This window comes from Pipistrellus kuhlii, unplaced genomic scaffold (assembly GCF_014108245.1).
Source record: "Pipistrellus kuhlii isolate mPipKuh1 unplaced genomic scaffold, mPipKuh1.p scaffold_m20_p_2, whole genome shotgun sequence".
Taxonomy (NCBI): domain Eukaryota; kingdom Metazoa; phylum Chordata; class Mammalia; order Chiroptera; family Vespertilionidae; genus Pipistrellus; species Pipistrellus kuhlii.
In genome coordinates this window covers 9,243,858-9,254,561 of record NW_023425515.1, presented here as the reverse complement: position 1 = coordinate 9,254,561, position 10,704 = coordinate 9,243,858, and positions in this window count along the sequence as shown.

Genomic DNA, 10,704 nt, shown 5'->3' with positions numbered 1-10,704 from the left:
GGCAGCTCATACCTCAACTATTAATTTAAATTTTTTTTAATCTAAATTGCTTTAAAGCAGTTAACATTAAAAATTTCTATATACCTTTAATAATTTCTTGAACCTTAAATGCAAACGTTTTTCAAGAAATTTAAATATCTTGTAAACATAATAGAAAAAATTAGTTTATTCAGAGGCAAAAGTAAAACAGAAAGTACATTTAAAATGTACTTAAACATAAATGCAAAAAAGAAAAGAAGAGAGGAAGGTAAAGAAAGGCCAAAAAGAAGGAATGAATAAAAAAAAGTAAGGAGGTTTGGGAGGAAGTTGAGGAAAGAAGGCTTTTCTAAATGTTATCTTGAGTTTTTAGAGATGCATTTGGATAGATCTATGTAAATGTAGGTCAATCAGCTCTACACACACATATAAATGCCATAATTTATTATTAAATGACTAGAGGCCTGGTGCACAAAATTTGTGTATGGTTAGAGGCCCTAGGCCTGCCAGCAATCAGGGCTGATCTGGGCCTTTCTTCTCCTGGCTACCAGCTGCCAATTGGGGCCTTCCTTAGTTCCATGCCATCCCCTGGTAGTCAGTGCACATCATAGTGGGTGGTCAAACTCCTGGTTGGCCAAACTCCCGAGGGGACAATTTGCATATTAACCTTTTATTATTGATATATAGGATTGCCACAATTCTTATGAATTCCATAATATGGGTTTCTATGTAGTTACCCAAGAATAAATAAAATTAGCAGGGTTTTCATGAGCAATAATGATAAAAAAGTACATACTAGCTTATGTTTATAAGCTAGAGTATAAAGACAACAGTCTTTATGGAATTCTTAGCTACTGTAGATAGAGATTTTTGTACTTTAAAAGTGTCACATAAACAAACAGAACTTATAGGATTGTGTTGTTGTTATTTTTTTTAAAGTGTCCCCTGATTAACAAAACTTATAGGATAATGGTGTTGTTTTTCTTAAAGTGTCCCCTGATTCTAGTTAACAACTCTAAAGGGTCTAAGAGTTTATCCCACTTTCAAAATAACAAGTAAGCTTATTACAATTTCATGGAAGCCAACAGAGGACTTGAGACTCCTGGGTCAGAGACAAAAGGCTGTATTAGTCACAGAAAAGACAGTAGCTGGAGTGTTAGCATAATCATGCTCAGTGGTGAGCAAAGAATTTCTGTCATATCAGTTCTTCAAACCTCAGTTTCCACAGAGAGATTGCAGATCAGCCTAGACACTGCCCCACACAATGGAAGCATTGTGGGAGAGGAACATTTAGCTTCGGGAGTCTGGCACTTTACAGCAGTGAGCAGGTAAGCATATACTTTATTGGAGTATGAGATATTAAGTACTTAATCCCTCAAGACTGGTCATTGCAAACACAGCCTGTGAAATGGCCCAGGTCATGAATGTCCAATGCCTTACCTCCTTGACACACTTAGCATTTAATTCCCATAATTAGCATGTATAGACTACTATCTATCATGCTAAAATGTATAGACTAGCATAAAAATTCATAATCTGTACTTCAAAATGGAAAGTATTTCTTAACATGAAGTTATCTTTTGTTGTTTCTTCTGACATTTAAACAAAGAACTAGTTGTTGACCAGGGTAAAATAGGAGAAAAAGGTAAACTTAGAAGGATCACATTCTCTAGAATCTAGAGGCAGCCATTGGTGGGAACCTCTATGGATTGTGGGAGTCAATCTGGAAGGAGCACACATTCTAGAGTTTCAGCAGGTTCCAAACCATCATTCAGTTGAAAGCAGTCCAACCATTTACAAGAGTTCAGCAACAAATGATTAAAATTCAGCAATAAGATTTTTTAAAAATCTGTTGTCATCTAAAGATAAACTTGAGAGGTCAGGAGGTGGGTTTCATTTCCTGAAATATACAATAGAAATAAGGAATATGCCCAGTATTTTGACAGGGTATGGTAAAATATATAAACGACCACAATGGGAATTAGGAACTATGGTCCATGGGCTTTCTATACTTAAGAATAAGTAAAAATCATAGACACTGGGGCAATGGCAGCTTGTCCAGGGTGGGAATGGCTTGGGGGGGGGGGGGTTCAATTGGGAAAAAAAGATATATATATATATATATTATTAAAAAATAATAAAGTAGAGAGAGAAGAGAGAAGAGTATAGAGAGAGAAACGTCTAAAAGAAAAAATGAAAAAGAGCAGAGGAGAAAATGTGTGGGAGAGAGAGACTGAATGAGAAGAAGCGAGTTATAAACAGCTTTGAGCAACGAGATAACGACACAAAGCCAGAGCACTGTGTGACTAGACTTCACTAATAGGTAGGGGACTGTTGTGGAGAAGAGACAGCTAATGCACAAAGCGAGTTCCTCAAGTCTCACTTTTGTGCGGTGAGTCACAGAGCATATACAACACATCCTTGAGCACTTGTGACTATCATTCTATAGGGAGGGGAAGGGGATGATTTAGAGGTGTTGAGAAAAGGAAGCTTGAGTTGTACAACGTTCTGCCTCTTGCAACCCCTACCTGGATGTTCTGCTCTGGGGAAGTGAAGGCCTTACAATCTAAGCAAACACATTCTTTCTTTGATTAAAGCACTTTTTTAAAAAAGAAGCAAAGGTAAGTTAATACTCATAGATTTCCTAAAATTAGGGCCTGAATAAAATTTGAATCATCAATAAGTCAAGTAAAAATAATTTCATTTTTACTTTTCATTCTTTAAGAATTCCTTCTCTAAGAATTAATGCTTTTTATTTATTTTTTCTGAAGGCCTAAAGATCAGGACTATTAAAAAACCTAGAGAATAAATCAAAGATGTATTATATGAGTCAAATCTTATATAATATATAATATATAATAAGATAATAAAATTTTATCTCTATTATATAAGAGATAAGAGAATAAATCAAAGATGTATTATATGAGTCACTTTGTTTATAAATATTTTTATCTACTTCCAAGCCCTACTGGAAATATGTAAACTCTCATTTATTGGAAAAAGAGAATACTATTTCCTAAGATAAATATGATAAATCATAATTGTGAGATTTATTAAGCTAGCATACCAGTAGTAATTCATTTAGGATTATCTTTTGTACATCAATATCTGTGATTATTTTACTGTGATTATTTTAACTATTATGAATATGTTAATATAAACTTAAGAATGTTTTTTAAATAGTACACTATGAAGAGCATTTCTTATCTCACTGTACATGATGTTGGTCTCATTTAGCTGCAAATGACAGAAAACATAATTGAAACTGGCTGAAGCAAAATGAATTGTATTGATTCATAGAACTGGGCTCTCAGATTTGCTTTGGGGTATGTCTGCATATAAAAGCTATGGTGGTGCAATCAACATCCATTTCTTCGCTTTCTCTTGCCTCAGCTCATCTATATTCTCCTTGTTATATAAGTCTTTATTTTGTGGTTACAAGAGCGATGCCCAGGAATTTCCATTCAAGAAAATAAGCAGAAACCCTGTTTTTTGGTAGATTCTGCATATGTCATGTGATCCATGTTTAAGGCATGTGCTCAGTCGTGAACCACGGTGGCTTTTGCCTGGATCTCCTTTTTGGCAATGCTCTGGAGGGAGGAAGGGAGTCCCATCAGGTTGCACAGACTGAGGAATTGGGATCAGATCCTAAATCAAAATCTGAGTAGTTACTCTAAGTGTGGTGACTGGATAACCAAAATATAACTACTTTACCTTCTTGTAATTTTTAAATGGTCTTCTGAGGACTGGACGTAATACTAACCACCAGCTAATTAATTAAGTTTAATATTTTCCTCTGAATGAGCCAAAGGATAAAATATGCTTTATTTTATTTTTGAAATAGGTTTCAGAGTAAATTTAAAAAGAAGATTGTAGTTTGCCATAGCCCATTTGGCTTAATGGATATAGTGCTGGCCTGTGAACTGAAAGGCCCCAGGTTTGATTCTAGTCAAGGGCATATGCCCAAGTTGCAGGCTTGATCCCCAGGAGGAGGCATGCAGGAGACAGCCGAATAATTTTTCTCTCTCATCATTGATGTTTTCATCTCTCTTTCTCTCTCCCTTCCTCTCTAAAATCAATAAAAATATATTTTTCAAAAATAAAAATAAATAATATTGCAGTTTAATTTAAATGTATACCCTTTAATCATATTTTATTATTTGTACAGCACACAGTTAACTTATTACATGCTGTGGAATTACAGTTAATCTTGAGGCTTTCTTCTCCAAAGTCCCCATGATATTATACCTTGATGTCATTGTCCTGACTTTAAATATTAAGTGAAGAGAGAAAGAATGAACACAGGTTTTCACAGATGCTTTTTTGGGCTTCGGAAGCTCAGCCTGGAATTGAGCTGAGGCACATACAAAGATACGCCTGCCTTTTCCCATTAGAATGCAGGTAACTCCTGCGGTTTGGAAACTGGCCGAGCAGAATGCTCAGGCATGTCAGCCATTATGGGCCGCAAACCTCTTAGCTCCCGAGCTTCTTGGGCGCTGAGAGCTATGACTCCAGTTTAACCCAATTTTGAGCTCAAACATTCATAGTCATTCACAGGATGCTTTTCAAACAGAAGACCAACCTCTGCTATGTCGTTTCTTCATTGACCTTCTTTTCCCCCTACTTACTCAACTGCATTGAAGAACTGGTAGAAGGCAACTCCTGCTTGTGCGTATCTCTAAAGCAATGCTGTTTCATTTCCAGGGTTATACTCCTGCGGAATGCCCACAATAATTTAACCTTTCTCCAATAGCAAAAACCTCGCTTGCCTGGGGACATAAAACAGTGAAGGCTAAGATGACACTGAATCATCCTGGGAGCATGCATGACTCCACGCGCCTGAAAAATCCCTGCATTCCCCTCCCTTCCTATTTTAGTTTTGCTTTAAGAGCTTGGGAGCAGTGAAGAAAATGAATAGGTTGAAAAATACAAGAAACTGAGCATCGTTTACTTATTCACTTAAGAAATAAACTTGTGTTGTTGTTTTTTCATGATGTTCTAAAGAAACAAATCAAAATGTGCAAGAGATAAGGAATTAAAAATAAATTCAAATGGACATGAGTTTTTCATCTGGGTATAGGCATATATGAGGATTCAGAGTACAAGGTTAAAAGGGCTCCCAATCCTGAGGTCCATTGTCATTATTCCATACCTTCCTTCTTCAATTCCATCATCTCCTCCTCCTCCTCCTCCGTTCTTCTTCTTCTTCTTCTTCTTCTTCTTCTTCTTCTTCTTCTTCTTCTTCTTCTTCTTCTTCTTCTTCTCCTCCTCGTCCTCCTCCTCCTCCTCCTCCTCCTCCTCCTCCTCCTCCTCCTCCTTCTTCTTCTTCTCTCTCTCTCTCTCTCTCTCTCTCTCTCTCTCTCTCTCTCTCTCTCTCTCTCTCTCAAACATAAGTTGAGATCATATGTATATCCACCTGAAGCATCTGGGTAAGATAATCTGTAGCTATTGAAACTATCATAATGTACAATTCACGTGCTAGGTCACTAAATTCTCAACCAAACTTTATTATTTTGGTCATTATCCCAATTTCTTACAGATGAGGAAAGCCAAGCTCAGAGACTTTGTGTAAGTTGCCAAAGTCATACAGTTTGTGCAGAGAAGCCACAATTTAAACGAAGGTCACTTTAATTTGGTGTAAAATATAGGCCAGTGTTATGTGGCTCTAAAAAATGCATGGGCAGAGAAAAAAATGATGGTTTCTATTTAACAGGATAATTTGAAGACGCCATCTCTATTTTTATATCATTCTTCCAGGAGCCCCTGAGCTTTCTAATAAAGCTCAACTTCCTTTTGATATAAATTTCACTAATTCTGAAATAAATCACTTTAAATGGTACAAGCGTACTATATTTTTATTTGGTTTTATCATTTCCTACTTATTTATAATTAGACATGTAATTAAAGAGAAATAATATTTACTACAAAAAGTGGCTTTTTGGTGTGTTCTTTAACCGTTTCAGTATTTCCTGGTTAAAATATATAATTACCTTTAATTTTGGCAATTGTGTATAATATAGCTAACACACATGGGACAAAACAACTAGAAGAAGGATGATGACTTTTTAAAACAAGTTAAATTAATTATTGAAAACAAAAAACACAAACATTGTATTGATTTGCAACATATCTGGGTTCTTAACCAATTTCTTGTTACATTTAAACTTGATGCTTTTACACAGATGGCAATGCTACAATCCATTAGGGACACACAAGACATTTCCCCTGATTGAAAGGGGTCATTGAAACTGAAATATTTATTTCCATTCTCTCATAGAAAGAAATATGTTGGCTATCTTAAAACATGTCATTGACTATGTGACTTTAAGGTGGTGGGTGTCCTGTCTGATGGGCAAATGGAACATTTTCAAAGAAATGTTTTGAGAAAGGAGACTATTTGGAATTCAGTGCTGCCTGAAGGTAAACACTCTTTCCCTGGAGGAAAGTTGCTGCGAGATGAAGGCAATCAGCTCGCACTCCTGCCCAGCGGCCTGCTTGTCGGGAGGCTGGACAGTCATGACCACAGAATTCACTGGCACACATGTGTCTAGCTGTGTCTACCTGCCAGGAGCCTTCTCAACAGGACTCGGGGGGTGGGGGGAGGCTCTGTACTGCTCTTTTTACCAGTAAATGCAATATTTTATTTTATTATAACCAACTGTCACCACAGTGAGGAAAGAGACCTGGGTACTGCAAATCTGACAAGACTGCAAACATGTCTCAGAATTTGTCTTTGCATTTCCCAATCCTGCTGAATACCCTGCAAAACATCCTGATCCTCTGGAAACATAAGTCTCCAGAAACATGCCCTTTGCTTTCTAATTATGAAATTACATTTCATTTTTATCTCTGAAATCAAGTACTGAGTTTCTTTCTGAAGTTCGCCCTGCAATTGAGGATTCATGATATTCTCACCCAGCTACCTCCAGAGTCTTTTGTTGATTCAAAGTAATTGGCAGCCAAAGCCTCCTGCATATTGACTATTTTGAACCGGTATTAAAGACATAGTCAGGGACTTAGTATGGTTTCTAACTTATTCTCATCTAGAAAGCATGAGACTTGGCTCTTGTTCTCCATCTTTCAGCAGTATTTGCTATGTGGCAGCTGTTATGAGGGAAGCATCAGTTAATCTTTTCATCCATAGGAAAACTATAGTTGCAGATCCCATGTGAGATAGTCTCAAGGGTTAGGAGTTTCTGTTTACTAACAAAAAAATATCTATAATAATAAAAGCATAATATGCTAATTAGACTGGATGTCCTTCTGGATGACCTTCTGGTGGAAGCTGGGGATATGAGGGAAGCCAGTGCTGGCAGCCAAAGGAAGGAAGGAATTTCATGCTTTGGGCCTCTAGTATCTGAATAAAAATCCTCAAATTGACTGTGCCTATTCTCACAAGGTTATTGCTACTATACCTAACTGGGTTCGTATTTATAATAAATGATAAATGCGTAATTAATGAATTGAACTGCAGCTAAAAGGAAAGTGTGGCAGTGAAAGCCAATAATAAAAAAATAGTATTTAAAATGGCCAAACCTGGGGATAAATCTTAATGTCTTCTGTGCGCATTTTTTTCTGGGAGGTCAACTTAAATTCTCTTTGGTAATTAATCCCCTACAGTGAAGTAGTGACCAGTGTGTTTGTTAATAGCTATTGACTCCAGGCTTCAAACTTGACCCTGTGCTTAGTTCTGTGATCCTGGAGCTAGAATTCTACAAAACATATTTCTGGTGGCTGCTGAATTATTCCCCATTGACTCCCTCCTCCCCACTCCCATCTGCTTCCCAGCCCCTTTACCCCACTGTTGTCTGTGTCCATGGTTTTGCATATATACGTACATATAAGTTTTTGGTTAATCTCTTCCTGGAAAACTTTTTCTTACAGCCAATATAATAAATATTTCAGGCTTTGTGAGACAAAATAAGAACTCCAGGACATTATGTAGGCCCTTCCAAAACCATTTAAAATGTAATCATTTAAAAATGTAAAGAACATTCTTAGGTCACAGGCTGCATTAAATAGGGGGCTTGCTGAAGGTAGTTTGTCAGGCCTGTTCTACATAATCAAAAAGTGAATATGGTCGAAACCGGTTTGGCTCAATGGATAGAGCGTCGGCTTGGGGACTGAAGGGACCCGGGTTCGATTCTGGTCAAGGGCATGTACCTTGGTTGCGGGCATATCTCCAGTAGGGAGTGTGTAAGAGGCAGCTGATCGATGACTCTCTCTCATTGATGTTTCTAACTCTCTCTCTCTCTCCCTTCCTCTCTCTACAAAATCAATAAAATATATATTTTTTAAAAAAGTGAATATGATATCAATATTCACTGTTTACAGGAACATAATTAACTAGGAAAAATATGTACAGTTGACTGCCTTAATCATACTTCACTATTCAAATGGATGCTTCTTGAGTTGAGGGTTTTTGCTTTGTTCATATTAAAATCCCCAAAATCCAATTGTAGTGGTAAGTACATAGAGAGTTCACAATAAATACTGGTGAGTCACTCCTCCAAATTAGTCAAATCAGTCAGTGATAAGGAGGTACTCGGTTCTCCTGCCTTTGAACTGAGCATAAGCTTAGCATTTTTTTGTTGCCAAGACACGCTACCTCACAAGTCATTGCCACTTTGTAGTAAAAAGCAAACAAAATATCTATATATTTAAAGTTTCCCATTGTTAAAAACACAAAAGCAGCCCTAGCCAGTTTTGCTCAGTGGGTAGAGTGTCAGCCTGCAGATTAAAGGGTCCTGGGTTTGATTCTGATCAAGGATATATATGCTTGGGTTTCAGGCCCAATTCCCAGTGGGGAGGGGTTGTGGGAAGGGGAGGCAGGACATGTAGGAGGCAGCCGATCAATGTTTCTCCCTTATCATTGATCTTCCTTTCTTTCTCTCCATCTCCCTTTCTCTATAAAACCAATAAAAATATTTAGAAAACAACACAAAAGTAAATGCATTTCATATGGGTGAAGTTTAAGCTTAAAATTAATTCTTGGAAAACGAGTACACCCCAGTCACATGTGAACAAAAGCAGTTGGACAATATTGAAGTCACAGGTTTTATCCTTTGATCAAATTAAATATTGCTAGTTGATTAAAAAATAAACCTAAGATCACATTTGTATTACCTGCGATTGTAATTTGAGACATTTTTCCATGGCAATGTGTCTATAAATATACTAGTAAAAGCTATAAATTCTTCTAAATAAACATCATACAATGAAATAAGTCTTTTGAAACAGTACACACATTTTTTTCTAAAAGAAAAATTTGACTAATTTGCATCACTCTACCGAAATCACATAAATGGTAAAATGTTGATATAATGCCAAGTTTATAACCTTCTAAGTTAATTCATACTCTAAGGGTTTTCTTTCAAAAAATTAAAAAATGATATTTTGCTTAATATACCCCAACCATTTGAAAAGCACCTCGCTCAACTGCCTGGTAAGTTCATTCATGACCTCTAAAAGTTTATTCACTGTCTTCAAGAACAAAACCAAACATTCATATTATTCCACGAAAATAGGAAATACTTTGCCTGTGTTAAGTTTGAATTATTATACCAGCTGCTCTTCCTACCATGTTTGACCTCTTTATGAAAACCAAATCTCTCATTTGTAGCTACAAGATGCTCCCCATTGACACACAATTCAAACCATGAGGTTTTGTATAATAAGGAAAGGTCCTAAAGATGAAAGTCGCAGGATGCTTCAAGTCATTCCGGAAGGGGATGTATCATGGAGAAGGGAACAGCATGAACAAAAGGTAATTCGTTAACAGTAGTCTAAGTCAATTACTGCAGTATAAAATAGAACTTCCTGCCGAAACCGGTTTGGCTCAGTGGTAGAGCATTGGTCTTCGGACTGAAGGGACCCAGGTTCAATTCGGGTCAAGGGCATGCACACTGGTGTGGGCACATCCCCGGTAGGGGGTGTGAAAGAGGCAGCTGGTCAATGTTTCTTTCTCATGGATGTTTCTAGCTCTCTATCTCTCTCCCTTCCTCTCTGTAAAAAATCAAAAAAAATATATTAAAAAAAAAAAAAAAAAGAACTTCCTCAGGTGCCTAATTCAAATTCTAATGCCTACAAGGATTTCTAGGAAAGGAGGGAAATTATTTTGTGAAAATAATGTTTCCCTTTTAAAAGTTTTCTGCTCTTTGAAAAACTCCATGGGCCAAGGAGGGAAAGGAGCAGTTGAGTAGTTTCTATGGTATCAGTCTACCCCAACCTTCAACCCTGCACCTGCTCTCTCATTCTTTTTCATGCTCCACAGGCTAGTAAGACCAGTAACTCTAAAAAGCAGGATTTGGATTCTTACCAGCTCAATAGAAAAGATCTTCATATAAAAAATCTGAATTATTACAAAGAACAATATAAATAAATGACTGAAGTTAAGGAAATTGTATCCCATTGATACACAAAAAAGGATATTCTAGGGCATGTTAAAGATAACATAACAACAACAACAAAAGGTAAGAAAAGGCAGATCAAGATTATCACAGGAAGGAATGAAATGTAAAGCATGGTAGGCCTTAGTGAGAAGTGACATTTAGGCAAGGAGTTGAGGTTTGGAAATATCCCAAGTAGTGGGATATATCTCTTGTCTTTGTGCCAGGGTTCCAGAAACTGCCAGCAGAAAAACTATGAGAAAGAGATATGTATGCTTCAGACACAGCAAGGAAGTCAGAGGACCAGACCTCAGTGAGCAAGGGGCAGAGTGTGAGCTTG